This window comes from Lucilia cuprina, chromosome 4 (genome assembly GCF_022045245.1).
Source record: "Lucilia cuprina isolate Lc7/37 chromosome 4, ASM2204524v1, whole genome shotgun sequence".
NCBI classification, from domain to species: domain Eukaryota; kingdom Metazoa; phylum Arthropoda; class Insecta; order Diptera; family Calliphoridae; genus Lucilia; species Lucilia cuprina.
The window spans coordinates 90,468,826-90,486,325 of NC_060952.1; the positions used below are offsets into that span (position 1 = coordinate 90,468,826).

Sequence of the window (17,500 nt, forward strand, 5' to 3'; positions counted from 1 at the left end):
AGACTATGACTAGACTATGACTAGACTATGACTAGACTATGACTAGACTATGACTAGACTATGACTAGACTATGACTAGACTATGACTTGACTATGACTAGACTATGAATAGACTATGACTAGACTATGACTATACTATGACTACGAATATTTATTTAAAATAAAACTTAATTAAATACTGTTAAAATTTGAAAGGAAAGGAAGTATTTTGTTTAAACCATTTTCATTTACAATATTAAAATCTTTTTTGAGACAAAAAATATACTCTGTTTAATATTACTGTACATATATTTATTTAAGGATTAAATTATATTTTATAAAACTTTTAGGTAACAACTTCCGTTTAAACCTGGCTTTGATGATTCAAAATTTATTGATTTAAACTCAAGAGTTATTTAAATAAAAAAAACAGAATTTTTTATTTTTCTGTGTTTTTTCACATCAATTAACGTACACTTGTTTGATATTCGTTCTTCCGTAATTGGTATATTTAAACAACGGTAAAGTTGTAATATGTAAGCTTTATTAAAATAATTATCACTGATTATGTGACATGTGCGTGAGACAATATTTTTACTACTTAATATTAATTCCTGATGCTGAATAATTTAAATATAGTAATGATGATAAACGCTGATTTTAAAATGTTAAAACACTGACAGTAAGATTAATAATGTATACGCCTTTTCGCTAATTAAGTTTAAATATTTCTCTCTTACTATAAACTGGGTTAATTTAACTGTGACTAGACTAGAGACTATACAACGTTACTGACTGGACCATAGATTAGACTATGAACTAGACCATGAGCTCTATGTGAAGATGTGAGAACACAAAAATAAATAATATATAATATATATATTTTTACAACGAATTTTTCATTTTTTTTAAATTTCCAAAGACTTTTTTCTTAAACTTGCGGTATAAAAGTGAAAATTTTAAAAAAATTATAAAAAAAATAAGTATGACACTTATTTAAGCGTATTTTATAATCCCTTAATCTACTTTTGCACTTTTCCAAATGTCTGCCCTGTAATATTTTTGTTTTTAATCATTTGTCATGTTTTTTCATTTCTCTTTATATTCATGTTGTTTACAGGTTATTGGCCATTAGGTTTAACATGGCGCAATATAAAAATGTGACTGCGATGTTATGACAACAGTTTGGTTCGTTATTTGGGCATACGAGATCCATTGGATTCATGGCATTTTTCTACGAAATTTTTGACTGGCATGAAAATTACTATTATTTGGGTAAAGGCCACGCAGTATTGGGTAGATATTCAATATTTAACCTTAGATATTGTTATGCTTTGTTGCGTTGTCTCTTGTCTGTATGAATATGATGTCATTCGTAGATCAATGACATTTTACAATAATAAGAATGGATAAGAATTCATGATTGGAGTGTATCATTCATGTGTTTTTTCTTTAGCATGTTTCTTCTATTTCTTAGTTTGTACAAGGTTTACATGGACACACAGACCGACAGACATAGCAACATCAACTGAGTACGTTAGCCGATAGGTATACTTTATTATGGGTTTAAAATCAATATTTTTATACGTTACAAACATCATAACAAACATATATTACTTTCTCCACATTTCAGCAATTGTTATTTTCATTTTGTAATTAAATTTAAAAAAGTCTTCTTCATTTTGTATCATTTTGCAAAACATATCAAAAACAACTGCTTATTTTAATTATATATCTCATAGACAACTTGTTTGTTTGAACTCAAAGGTAAAAAAACTATAAATGCATTTACTAAAGCAATAACTGAATTAAATTAAACACATACCACACAATACCTAAAGCCATGTTTACATAAAATGCTAAAACACAAGTTAAGTAGCGTGAAAACAATAGAATTTTTCTACAATTATTTAAAAATATAATAAAAAAATTTAAATTTAACATAAAAGTTACTCTTCTTTAATAAGCTTCAAACAAAAAGTTGTCATTAGAAGAAAATTAAAATAACTTTAAACTTTAAACATTAAAAGCGTTTCCTATATGAATTTTGAACAAAGTTTTAACAGTTGCTTAACTCATAATGAAAAAAGTTCTAGCCATAAACATAAACAACATGTTTAAAATTCAATTTTAATGAGTTTTTTTTTATGTTTTACATTCAAACTCAATTTTCAGTATAATTTATGACCAAAAGAAGTTAAATATCTAGTTATATTTTTAAAATTACTTAAAAAGTACGCCTCTAACGTATATGTGAAAAAATAGATCTTAATACAAAAGATATACTACAAACTCGAAAAATGTTATAATTTTCTGTTTGTTTTGGTTTAACGTAAAAACAAATTATTTTAAAATTGATTTATTTACCTACAATGTTTGTGGTTTTTACTTTTTCTTGTGTTTTTTTAGGTTAAGTTATCGCTTTACTATACATCCTCAACATTCCCCGAAGCAGCTGCAGATGCACAGTAGTTTTAGCTGTTACTACAATAATAGAAGTTACTACAAAATTTGTGATTTTAAAAAAAGACTATCATGAAAAACATCAACAACAGAATCCATACCATCATCTTCATACTTATTCCTCCTCCAACTTCCTAACCAAAAGTCTACTAGAAAATGGGGGTTGCAGCAGTCGTCATAATCATGAGGACAATGGCAATGGTATGGATGACATTCATGGTGATGGATCCATTGTTGTTGTCGAAGAAGTAGTTCGAATTTTCATAGCGATATATTACGACATTCATCTTCTTCATTTTTATGCATTAAAAAAACTAATTTTTTGATATTATAGTTGCATCCTCAACTACCAATGGTAACAATAATAAACGAAACATTTCACCTAATACACATGTACATCAGCAACAGCACCACACCTTTACTTTGTTTACCTCATTAACAGCAGGAAACAAAAAACTATTGGTGTTCATAGCATGTTGGTAATGTGTATCTAATGGATAGGTATGTTTATAAACCAGTTCTTTTCTACTGGCTTGTTGTTTTTTCGTCTTTAGTATTACATAAACTTTTACTCTATAACATTGATAGAGAAATAGAAAGGTGATAATAAAAATTGGCACATCATTGAGAATAATGACCTTTTCAAAATATAACGAAGACATTTCTTTTTATTTGTGAAAATATTTAGTACAGTTCTAGTTCAGTTCTAGTTCAGTTCTAGTTCAGTTCTAGTTCAGTTCTAGTTCAGTTCTAGTTCAGTTCTAGTTCAGTTCTAGTTCAGTTCTAGTTCAGTTCTAGTTCAGTTCTAGTTCAGTTCTAGCTCAGTTCTAGTTCAGTTCTAGTTCAGTTCTAGGTCAGTTCTAGTTCAGTTCTAGTTCAGTTCTTGTTCAGTTCTAAATCAGTTCTAGTTCATATCTAGTTTGTCTATTCTAGTTCATGATATTTACATTTGTGTTGAAACGATTCCAGATAGAATGATAAAATTACTTTTTAACGGGGCATTGAGTAAGAGAATAGACTAGCAAACATACAAATTAACTGTAAAACCAATTTTAAGTCCGGAAAATTTAGGTAAGCAGAATCAGTTATATTGTGGTCATCGTCGAACAAAAAGAATTAGTTATTCACCCAAAAAATAACTATTTACACTTTTCTTCAATATTACAGTTAGGATTTTGCTGGGAAAGTGTACCAATGGATTCAAATTATACTTCGAGCTGTAAACATTGTAATCAAAGTAAAGATCGCAATTTTATTTCTTTTATTGTTTTTCTTTAATTTGATATTTTGTCAATACAATTTTTTTCATCCCATAAAAATTTTTGTAGTTTAAATTTGTTTTTTTAAATTTATGAATTTTAACCCGTTCATGAATGAAATAATTCATAAACAATTTGCAAAAAAGAAAATAGAAAAAACAATCAGAATAATTTTTAAAAAAATATGAATGAAATCAACAATATATACTAAATTTTGAGCACTTGCTAAAATAGTAAATTTCCAAAAAAATAGGTCACTTTTTCAATAGTTTTATTTTAACTTCATATGCATAGTTACGAACAAATTGATTGTCAGTTTAGAGCGGAATGTTGTCATTCAATCAATTCCAATCTGTATAGAATTGTCTATTTGCAGAGGGTGAATATTAATTAAGAGGATTAACAATTGCTAAATAATTGTTTTTGTTTACAGAAAATTCCACTTGAAACCGGCTTAAATTATTTGCTCTTATTTTTCCCTCTTTAAGGGGTTAAAATGTTTTCGCACTAGCAAAAATATTTGGAAAACCGTAAACAAAATTTCAAGTGTTTATACACGTTTTAACATATTTATTTCAAAACATGATCATAAAATGCAAATGTGTTTCAAATATAAAATATTTCCTTTAAATTTGCACATATTTGTTTAAAATTTTACAGTGACTGCATTTTGAAATGAAATAATGAAAATTTAATTTACACAATAATAAAACGTTTAAAAAATATAACAATACCAAAGTTATATATAAGTTAGACTCAGCGATTGAAAGTGTTTCAAATTGCTGAAGTTTATATAAAAAATTTGGCTAATTCAGACCAAGAATATTAAAATTATTATTATGTAAATAAAAAATATACATCCAAATTCGAACTTTGATCTTTACCACTAAAATGTTTAACATTTTTAAAAGTTAAAAAAGTTCTTATTATTATATTTCTATGGTTTAGAAAACTTTTTTTTGTAAATTTGTCATTTGTCCTCCAAAATATAATGAAATGTTGTTTATTGTTAAAAAGCGAAAAGTATTACCTTTATATATTTAAGCTTTTAAGTTTGAGAAATATATAACAAAATATAAATATGTTTAAAAGGATTTAATTGAAATTTTTTGCCAATTTGAAAAAACTCATAGTTTTCTTAAACAAGTAAGAGTGTTATATTCTGCTGTGCCGAATCTTATATTCTCATCCTCAAATCATTCTCGCAAATAAATGCTTCTTTATGAATAAAAAAAATATAATATTAGATCAATTATGACACGATCCTTGTAGAATTTTGTGCGGCACCAACAACCTCTCTAAGCCTATATTTTAGAGCCTCTTAGAGCAAATATTTTGATAATTTGTAATAATCAATATGGATCTAATATTAAGAAATGTAGATTTTTTAAAAATATTATCAAATATCAAACTTATTGTCAAATTATAGTGAAATTTTTCAAAAATATGAAATCGAAGTTTTACTCCCAAAAAATTACCTTTGACTTTTTAAGCACACAAAGATAAATTTTGGAATCCGACTTATATTTCATAAATCCTTCCTCTTTTCAAATTCAAAGTCTATCTACTATTTGCCAAATATTAACAAAAGTTTATATATATTTCCCTTAAGCCTTCAATTTACACAGAAAAAAAACTGTTATCTAGCACAGCATGAACGCAAAAGTTCCCTCCCATGTAATATGCTTCAAATACCATCACTCTTTACAAAATTTATATGTTTTTTTTTATATTCATGAAAATATATGCTTCATCATACTGCCCCATAACCATATAATAACATGTAGTAGTAGTAGTTTGTTGGTATGCTTGACAAGCAAGAGAAGGACAGAGAAAGAGAAAGTATTAAATTCAAATGATAATAACAAGTACTCCTATAGTGTAGTAGTGGTTGTAATAATAAAAATATTATGCTGTATAACAATAAAATATCCATTACTAGTAGGATAATATTCAACATCCTTATTCTTATGCTCGTGTATAGTGTGTCATTATTATCACATTTAACACACATAAAATGTCATTTGTTTTATAATCATACGCTGGATAATTTTATGTGAATAATGGAAAGTTACAAAATAGTTTTTATAACTTTTATATTAGATTCAGATGCCACACGGGATTTTAAGTAACTCGTTATACCCTTCACCTTCGTAAAAAAGTATATAAAAGTTTGTCATTTCGTTTGTAATTTCTGTAATATAATTTTCCCTATATATACGGATTCAGCAAAATCGGTCCATAAATAACGGAGATATGAGCAAAAATCCGAGACAACCTCTGAAAATTTCATCAAAAATTGCGATTTTTTATTCATGCTCAAACAGAAATTACAAAAAAACAAAAACAAAATACACAATCATACGGTAAATTTTGTTATTGTACTCTTGTTTATAAAAATAAGGTAGAGCGAGAGCAGCAGAGCAAGAGAGCGAGAGCAGCACAGCAAGAGTGGCAGAGCGAGAGCAGCACTAGTGTGTTGTTATTGGCTAGAAACATGAAATTAAGTATGTGGAGCCTTGCTTAAATAAGAAGCCATAAAAGGAAACTTTATGGTACTTTTTCGTTTTTTAAAAGGTACTTTCTTAATTTTCTATAATATTGAACCTAGAAATATGAAATTAAGTATGTAGAATCTAAATTAGGTGAGAATCCTAAAAAAGGGAACTTTCTGGTACTTTTTTGTTTTTCAAAAGGTACTTTTTAAATATTCTATTATATTGAACCTAGGAACATGCAATTCAGTATTTAGGTTCGGAATTAGATGAGAACTCATAAAAGGGAACTTTTTGCTGTTTTTTTCATTTTTCAAAAGTTACTTTTTGACTTTTCTATAATAATGAACATTGAAACAGTCCGGATTAAACGAGAACACCTCAAAGGGGACTTTTTGATACATTTTCGTTATACAAAAGGTACTTTTTGAGTTTTTTATAATATTGAACCTAGAAACATGAAATTTAGCATATAGTTCCTTGACTTTTTAAGAACCTACGAAAAAGAACTTTTTGGCACTTTTTCGTTCTACAAAAAAGGTACTTTTTGAAGTTTCTATAATATTGAACCAAGAAATATGAAATTAAGTATGTAGAGTATGAATTAGGTGAGAACCCAAAAAGGGTAACATTTGGGTACTTTTTCTTTTTTCAAAATGAATTTTCCATAATATTGAATCTAGAAACTAGAAATTAAGGATGTTGAGCCTGAAGTAAGTTAAATAAAAGTAGGCTTTTTGGTACTGACTGTTTTTTTAACACACCGTGGTAAAGGGTATATAAGATTCGGCACAGCCGAATATAGAACTTTTACTTATTTTATTTTAATTCCATTTTCACAAAATGGAATAAGGATTTTTATGAATGCCAAATCATTTTATAGTTTCAATGTAAATACATCTAGCAAAAAATTGTGGAAAAAGATGTAGTATTATATCATTATTATTATAACTAATAAACTCAAATTCAACCTATGAACATATCATTGGATGGATATTAAGCAATAGCGAAGATGTATTGCATTATTAATATATGAAAAATTGTTCAAGTTTTTAATATGTACAAGTACATATATAGATGAGGTAAATTTCTGTTTCACATTCATTTTTGGACCATCTTGTGTAATTACCTCAGAAATTTTAAAATTGTAAGGATGATGAATTACTCAGTCACTTACTTAGTTACTATATAACTCACATTGTCTCACTCCATTTATGTTAAAGAGGTCAAAAGAGCCATTAGCAATTTTATTAACATAAATTTGATCCATTGATAGAGATGTAATACTACATTTCATGTTGATAACTATTTATACATACATATGTATATCCACAAATGCATCTTTACTATGGCATACATCAGAGCTACAAGCAATAACAGATTAACTCAAAAATGTTGTGTTAATTTCATTTCAATAAAACTGTGTTAAAGAAAATAGAATTTCTCATAAATGAAGTATTATTATTATATGTTCTCTTAAATCGACTTAGTCACTTATCATCTCTTAACACAAATATAACTAACTGTTCACATAAATAGTTTATTATATGATTTCAACTGAAATTTATTTGAAATAACAAGTGTAGTTAGTCATTTTTATAGAATTTTATTTTGTTATTTTTTTATGATTTTTCAACTTTTATAACAAAAATATTTTTTACTATTATTTTTCAACTGACATGAGTTTGTGTAAAGTATGTGTAAACTAAATTATTTCGTTCAACTTTTATTTGATGCAATATTTTTTATTAGTTCACTAAAACAAGAAACAATTCATATTAAATAATTTATAGAGCGAAAATTTGATGATAGATTATTTGTTTAACATTCACATAAATATATTGTTCAACATTTTTTAGATATGATACTCTACTTTAGAGTTTTATTTTCTTTTTTTGGAAAAAGTTCTTCTGCTTCTTCTTTTCTTAATTTATTTGCGATATCAAATATATATTTTTCTTTTTTTAATTTTTCACCAGAATTTTTTAATAAAACCTTTTAAAAAACTAGTCATTTGGATTTTCTCAATGTAATAAGACTATCAGGAATTTTTCTGAACTGAATACCTTTCGTGTAGGGCTATTTCAAGGTGCTATTTTTCAATCACTGGCTGAGCTACTGTGACGACTCGCCACCGCCCCATTGTGTATTAAGAACTTGAGCATTATAATCTCTGACAATTGCTGGTCTGTTGCTTAACTTCCGAGATGCAAAAACATAATATCCCTTAACAATTACGCAGATGGTATGTTATCTGTTGAGTCGACAATAGCACCTAGCGATGTAACCGATAGACTGAATTACGAATCAATCAAATAAGACGAAGACTTTGTTCTTAAATCTGGTATGAACAAAGTTTTCTATGAACATACCAGGAAAAGGAAGGAAAATTCAACTATATCACTTGCATATGACACCTTTTATCTTTCACCATTAGGGATGCCAATTGGGACTGATTTTTAAAAATGTACTTTTGAATTTTCAGAGCTAGGATTATGTGAGATCTAAGAGGACTTTTTAATTTTCTATTATTGAACCTTGAAACATTAAATTAAAAATAAATGGGGACTTTTTGATACTTGTTCGTCCCTCAAAAGTTAGTTATCAAATGATAGGGAAAGGCGTACCCCAAAATCCATCTCTTTTTTTCTAAATGCCACATTTTCTACAAATTTTTCTTTAAAACTTTTAATTAACATTTAAGAAAATCCGTACGAATGATATATTTTAATCTCAGTAATTTTATTTTTCTAATAAACATTTCAGGCCTCATTACAAATACAAAAACCAAGAAAATTTACAATGTCAAAGAACATTAACTAACCGCATAAACTACAATGTTTTGTTTTTTTAATTTTTTTCTTCTTTTAATTTTCTACCAAACAAAACCATCAAATATGATAACAAATATGCTACTTTATAACATTAGGGTAGTTTAAATTATTTTTATACCCTACACCACTATAGTGGGGAGGGTATTATACGTTTGTGCTGATGTTTGTAACATACAAAAATATTGGTCCAATACCCACCTTAAAGTATACCGATCGATTCAGAATCATTTTTTGAGTCGATTAAGACATGTCCGTCCGTCCATCCGTCCGTCCGTCCGTCTGTCCGGCTGGCTGGCTGGCTGTCCATGTAAACCTTGTGCGCAAGGTACAGGCCGCAATTTTCAAGATAATTTGATGAAATTTGGACCAAGCATGTTTTTTGTCACAAGGACGAAGCCTATTGAAAATGGTTGAAATCGGTCCATTATTTCACCTAGCCCCCATACAACCGTACCTCCCGATTTGAACTTTTTATGCTATAATTACGTCAAATATTCTGCTATCTCTCTAAAAATTGGCACAAATAAGTTTTATATAAGTATAAATGATATTGCAGATTTTCGTAAGGATCGGCCTATATTTGACCCTAGCCCCCATACAAACCCCCCTTCAAAAAATGACTTAAACGTCTAAAATTGACTTGTAACCATTTGTATCGCAATGAAACTCAACAAAACTAACTGTTATTTAGAAATATATCCTTTTCCAAAATTTACCGAGGATTGGCCCATATTTGACCTATATAAAGCCTCATTTAGAAATTTTAGTTTTTTATCAATAAATGGCTTAAATATTTTGGAATTATGGTAATATTCAACATTAAAGTTTCTTTACAAAAAATAAAAATTTTATAAAAGTAAAAATTGTGAAAATATACTCATGGTGTAGGGTATCATATGGTCGGCCATGCCCGACTATTCTTTCCTACTTGTTTTTTTTAATATATCATAAAAAATCTGGTAGCTTTTATGTCACTCGTATTTAGAGCCAATGTATAACAAGTAACTTTCATATCTACGATTACCGCATGAGTTCTACTCTATTGTGGGAAATGTAAAGTTGTCAAAATATTCAAAAGTTTACCTTACTTTTTGGCCACTTTGAAGGACCGTACGTTAGGTACTCCTGTCAATGAGTCAGACTACTTGTTTAGAGCATTTACTTCGAATACACGTAGATAAGTATCTTATAGGAACTACACCGATTTATTTGTAAATAAGTAGGAAAGTATAGTCGGGCATGGCCGACCATATAATACCCTATACCATGAGTATATTTTTAAAATTTTTACTTTTTATAAAATTTTTATTTTTTATAAAGAAAGTTTTATGTTGAATATTACCAATAATTCCAAAATATTTAAGCAATTTATTGATAAAAACCTAAAATTTCTAAATGAGGCTTTATATAGGTCAAATATGGGCCGATCCTCGGTTAATTTGGGAAAAGGATATATTTCTAAATAACAGTTAGTTTTGTTGAGTTTCATTGCGATACAAATGGTTACAAGTCAATTTTAGACGTTTAAGTCATTTTTTGAAGGGGGGTTTGTATGGGGGCTAGGGTCAAATATAGGCCGATCCTTACGAAAATCTGCAGCGTCATTTATACTTATATAAAACTTATTTGTGTCAATTTTTAAAGAGATAGCAGAATATTTGACGTAATTATGGCATAAAAAGTTCAAATCGGGAGTTACGGTTGTATGGGGGCTAGGTGAAATAATGGACCGATTTCAACCATTTTCAATAGGCTTCGTCCCTGTGCCAAAAAACATGCTTGGTCCAAATTTCATAAAATTATCTTGAAAATTGCGGCCTGTACCTTGCGCACAAGGTTCACATGGACAGCAAGCCAGCCGGACAGACGGACGGACGGACATGTCTTAATCGACTCAAAAATGATTCTGAATCGATCGGTATACTTTAAGGTGGGTATTGGACCAATATTTTTGTATGTTACAAACATCAGCACAAATTTATAATACCCTCCCCACTATAGTGGTGTAGGGTATAATGACAAGTGGAGTGATAAAGCTTAAAAGCTTTTTATGTTTAGTTATATAAGTCATTTTATTATTTTATAAAAATACCTTAAATTCAAGGTTATATGTCATAATTAAAATCTTAAAATACATTTGAAAAGAACATCCTAAAAGTAGTTTATTCTTAGTCTATATATATAGTATAAATGTAGCATACACAAAAGTGATGACCTCAATTATATCTCTGCAGTTTTTTTGTTAACATAACCACAATTTTCAAGAACAAAATAGAAATCAAAACAATGATTTGTTCATAACTTTTAATGGTCTTTAAAAAAAAAGAGCTTAAAACAGAATGTAGAAGACGAAAGAATAAATAAAAATGTTAAAACAAATATTTGTCTTTTTATATAAAATGTTTATTAAATAAATTTTTTATATATTTCTACCAGAAGTCTGTATAAATTTAGCTCAATTGTCTGTTTTGTTTATATGTAGAAGTGACCATTAATTTAAAAAATTATTTATGTTTTAAGTGAAAAAAAAAAAACACAAAAAAAACCTTTTAATTTTCCCACAATTTTAAAATCTTTTGTTTATGTTTCCTGTTAGAGTTGAGGTAGTGTCCGGGTTATAATAAAAACAAGCAAAAAACTTTTTAAATTTTTTCAAAACGTTTAGTTTGAAGGCTTTTTTATGTATTTGTGTGTGTTAGTAGATAAATGTTTTTAAGTGATTTTGTTTTTTTTTTTTTTTCTCCCCACAATATGTTTTATTTAGACCAACATTTAGCATGACCATTAGGTTATATAAATTGTTTACAATTTTATATCTCTTCTCTAAAAAGTGTTTTTTATAAGAAAATAAAGTAGATAACTTTAGTTTGGTAAATTTTAAAGTGTTTTTGTGGATTTTATAAGAGCTAAAAACAAATAAAGTATGAAAAAGTTTTAATAGAGCAACGTATGAGTGTTATGATTTTAATGAGGCAAATCTGAACATCACTCATACGCATAGGTTATAATTTTGAAGATTTTATCAATAAATTGCGCAATTATATAAATAACAATGAGGTGTATGTGAACTTAATTTGGTAACTAACTAACAAATAAACTAACTAACTTAATTACTAACTAACTAACTAACCAACTAAATAAATAAATAAATAAATAAATAAATAAATAAATAAATAAATAAATAAATAACGAACGAACTAGCGAACTAACTAACTTACTAACTAAAATATCTCCGCTATTTATGGACTGAAATAAAGTTCCCTATTGAATATTAGGACGTCGTAGATATCTGAGATCTTTTGAATTTTTTTATATACACATAAGGTAGAAGTGATGTTTTTACTTCTTGGTAGTTAGGCAATGGGGCAGCAGTGGTCAAAGATAAGATAGCTCAAGTACATGAGCAAAGTTCACGTATACTTAAATTCCATATCCGTAAATTACCACCTGTATGTAAGGTACTCCATGGGGCGGTGGTGAATCATCACAGAAGTTCATCCCAGCGGTTAAAAAGGGCCAGCACTGCAGGCGTTCAAGAACAGCACTTCGGCATTCTTTAAGAATCCAGGGCATTATAAACTTATAGCCTTCTCACTGAGTTGAAAGCCACAATAAAGATTAAGGACATCATTTTACAATTTTAATAATTTAATCAAAATGAAAATTTAACTTAATATTTGCATGTTATCTAACATCTTAATTTTTTGTATAATTATTTTAAGGAAAAATATTGTCTTAATTATTAATCAATTTACATTTGTTACTCTCTTACAGATCCCTTCCCGCTATCGTGTCGTGGCTAAGAGAAAAAGTGCTCTAAGTTTTTCTATATTTAACCTCCTTAAGACTGATAAAGTACTTTTTTTAACTTTTTTAAGTTAAATTTTTAATGGTATAATCAAATGTACTAATAATTATTTTAATAAAAATTTTATATTATTTTTAAAATGGTGTCATAGCATCAAATTTGAATACTAATTAAGAAATACAGATTTATATATGGAATAAAAAAAAATAAATGTGCATAAATATTATAAACAATCGCAGAACAGACAGAGTATTTTTAATTCAATAGTAATGAAGAAGTGGTAAGTTATTAGGGATTTTAAAATTAATTCTAGTTTTCGGGTATGTAGTTAAAAACAATAAAATTAATGTAAACAATACAAAATATATAATTATATTTTAATAAAAAATTCCATAGCATTACCACTTTAATAACAAACAACATTTTAGTTTATAGAAGTTTAAAAAATATAATTTAGTTAATGAATAAAGTTAAAGTATAATGTTTAAAAAGATAAGTACACCAGCAAGTTAACGAACTGATTCGAAAAAATAAATATAAATAAATATATCATGTGTTCTCTATTTTGTATTTTTGGCGTATCACTGTGTTATTGGAGTAATCCAGTAATAAACATTCCAAATTATTCTATTACACAAGTTTACAAATTAATGTTTTTTGTTTGCTCATCGAATTAAATATATTTATAGTTTTGGAAATGGAAATATCCGGTTGTTAATTAACAATTTTTAGTTTTTTGAGATAAAGTGGTTTTTGTAGTTGAAAAATATTTAAAAACGAGAATGTATTTTTGGGTGCTTGCACTTGTTTTGGGAACCTAACAACCACTTTTTATCAGTTTTCTTTATTTTTGGACGGATTTTAAGTAAATATTTTAATTATTTTTTTTTTATTTAAAAAAACTAAAATTTGAAAAAAATGATTGACATTTCATTCCTGAATTACAAACTTTCGGATCTGAATTAATTTCTCATAATTTGGGAATATAAGAATTCCCACTTAAACTTTTTCCGAAAAACTCTTGTTTGTGTGATAAAAATTGCATCTATTCACCATCATTTAAGATTATTGTAACGTAATTTTTAATATTCTTGTGATAGTAATCGATAGTTACAGAGTTGTGAAGAAGATCAGTAAAATTTTTTGTATACAAAATAACTACATCCCTAAAAATTTAATTTTATAATTCTAATTTAATCCTTTTCTTTCTTTATGAATAATTCAAAAATTTGACGTCCTACTCAGATGGTCAAAATAAAAAAATCTATATAGGTTTTATATCAGGAGAAAAATTGTTGTAACCTAGTGTTATTAGAAAAAAAAACAAAAACGATAAACACAACAAGTCACAGTGTTATTTTCGTCTATGCTGAATCTTATATACCCACCATCAAACCTCGTTTGACTCGAATGAAACTTACTTATGCCGAATTTCATCTATATAGTTGTATTTTTAGGCCAGTTATAAGCGTTATAGTAATTTTCGGATGGGAACCTTATATGTGGGGTAGGGTCAATTATGGGTCGATCCTCATAAAATTTTGCGTAGTTATTTTGGGTCATAAGAAACTTACATCGCTACATTCATATTTTTAATCAAGTTATGACTGTTAAAGCTGCTTTGCGAGGGGCACTTGTATGGGGGCTATCCGAAAATGGCAACCGATATTACCCATTTTTAACACCTAACAAACTTTACCTATAAGATGTGATATTTGTGTGAAATTTCAACCCTCTAGCTCTTTCCACTCGGACTCTATCGTGCTTTCAACAGACAGACAGAAGGACGGACGGACAGACAGGCATGGCTAGATTGTCTTAGAATTTAATGACAACCCTGAATATTTATACTTTTGTAAGTCTATGACAAAATTTCGATGTATACCCACCTTTTTGATGGTGGGTATAATACCAAACAATTTCTGTGAGTATGAGTCTTATTTATTTACGAATTAAATAAATATCAATCATACGTACAGTTATATAAAATCGTCAAATTATGCTTAGACTTTACTCATGAGTAAACAATTGTTTAATAAGAAACGTATTATCTGGTTGTTTATAAACGAAACAAATATAAATGTATAGTAGGGCATAGCCGACCATATGATACCTTACACCAGTCAGTATGGTAAAAATGTGAAATATTTGATTTGTTTCTTAACATTATTACAGAATATTTTTACTTATTGTTGACAAAAACAGGAAATATTCTAAAAGGGCTCAAAGGGGAATAGGAGTAAGTATATGCCTATCCTTACAAATTATAATGGAATTTACGTCTACTTTTTTATGTGGAAATTAAACGTGTTATTTTTGTTTAGAAGTGAATTTTGACCTTAAAGTCATTTTGTGAGCGATAGCATGTATAGGGTCTTGGCTCAAATGTTGCCGGATTCTTGATGACCTTGGACCTTTGCCGATTTTTGTTGACCTTGAGTACGTACCAAATTTAATAAAATTATTTTAAAAATTGCTACCTGTAGCGTGCGCACAAGATTTACATTGACACAGACGGACATTGATAAATCTACTCAGAAAGTGATTCTGAGCCGAAGTGATTCAATGGTGTACAACCAAAATTTTTTGGTATTACAAACATCAGATCAAACGCATAATAGCCAACCCACTTTAGTGTTGTAGTGTATAAAAAGAAAAAAATCAATTATTTTATTTTTAAGAAATATTTAAGTTCAATTTTTTTTTGGTTTTAATGTTACATACATCTATAACCTTAATAAAAATATACACAAATAAAATTACTCAAACAATGAAGTAGCATGAAAGGATATTTCGTAAGAAACTATTTTTGGATATGCCAAAAACACTACAAGTAACAACATTTGAAAGCCAAAACAATAAAAGCATAAAATGTGTATATAAAACATTAGATCTCTATAATTCATTAAACGTACTGAATACAACACTTCATTAATCACTACTGATTTTTTTTCAAATGTAACATACAAAGATTTATTTAAGTCACTAACAAACAAAGTAACTATAAATGCTACTAATTTATATCATGATTAGTTGTAGCGATGAATAATAATAACAAATAGAAATATAAGAGATAAATTACTTCTCAAGTTTAGTTGATAAAAATGTGTACTATTAATTACAAAAGTTTTGATGACACAATGAAACAAAAACATACAGACATATGTTCAAATGAGTATTTAAGAGATTTTTCAAAAGAACAGACATATTTCAAATAATTTTCTATCAATTTCTTCTATATGCATATATATATATATATAATATATATATATATATATATATATATATATATATATATATATATATATATATATATATATATATATATATATATATATATATATATATATATAATATATATATATATATATATATATATATATATTATATATATATATATATACATATATGCTGCGTTTCAAGATAAACTTGCTATTTTCACAAGACATTTGTGCAGAAATTAAAATTTCAAAAAATTGAATGGAATTATCTTGAATATGTTTACCTAATGTTTGATTTCAAAACATACATAAACGAACATAAAGCGTTACCGTGAAGATCGGTAAAGGGTTCACATATAACAATTTCATTTAATTATAGTCCATAGCAAACGAATAAATATTTTTTTTTTAGTTCTTTTCCCTATCATTTTGTTAAATATTTAGGTTACAGTTATTTAAGTAAAAGCACTCAACTTTTTCCATATAAAGCATTACCTTTAAAAAGAAACAAATTAAGAAAGTTTTGCAAAAACTTGTCTTTTCATAAAAATTTATGAAAAACTGCATTAGTTTTTTATATTTTTTTTAATATCATATTCCCCAATTTTTTCCATGCTATAATCTTACAAAACTTTAATCAACTCATTACAACTCATTATATAAGTCTGTCTGTTTAAATAAATTTTCTGAAGATCCAAGGTTCAAGACGCAAACCTGCCAGATATAGAAGCACATCAGCCAATACTTAATAACTTGAAAATCTATCATCCCTAAAACTTTGACATATAAACTTTACATATCACGAGAGGCACACCTGATTAATTTTTTTTAAAGGTCTGTAAAAATATTTTACTGTGTGAATTTTTTCTGCAAACTTTTTTAGTATTTTGTGTTAGAAATAATATATGGGTTGGAGATAGAATATCAATAATAGTGAACAATAAGGCATATTAGTTTTATCGATAAGATAATTTGAAACACGAAAACAAAATAAACTAAACCCAATAACAGACCCTGGGGCACATTTGTCAAATCAAGCAATCGATGTGATGTAGAACAAAATATTGTTCAAATATAGTCATCGTTTTATTTAATTAAAAAACTGCCCCAACCTATTGGCGTATTTATCCCATGAATAAGGCGGTATCGTCGATTTTAGTAAATGCGGAGAAGTTAAAAAAATATGTACATTAAGATGACGTAGAATAGGTTGAAATGAACAAAACTCAAACCCATATAAGTATCTAAATATTTGAACGAGCATTAACATGAGAACGCCTCGAAAAAAGTGGCATATTGTCCCCCTTCTACCCTATTGAATTGGTATAAGAGAACCCTTGCATATTATTTTCATTTACTTTTATATTAAAGTGTGATTAAAGGCATTTGCTTTAAGTATAAACAATTAAAATTCTTCTCGGTGGTACTTCCTTTGTTAAAG

At 27.6% G+C, this 17,500-nt stretch overlaps 1 long non-coding RNA gene across 7 annotated transcripts in view; it reads left to right on the top strand.

Annotated features, from left to right (window-relative positions):
• Nucleotides 1–13,081, top strand: part of LOC124419714 — a 38,557-nt gene extending 25,476 nt beyond the window's left edge. For all 7 annotated transcript variants that reach the window (XR_006940775.1, XR_006940777.1, XR_006940778.1 and 4 more), the window contains one exon: nt 12,805–13,081. This is a non-coding gene — a long non-coding RNA (uncharacterized LOC124419714). The remainder of the gene's footprint in view (nt 1–12,804) is intronic.
• The last annotated feature ends 4,419 nt before the right edge of the window (nt 13,082–17,500 follow it).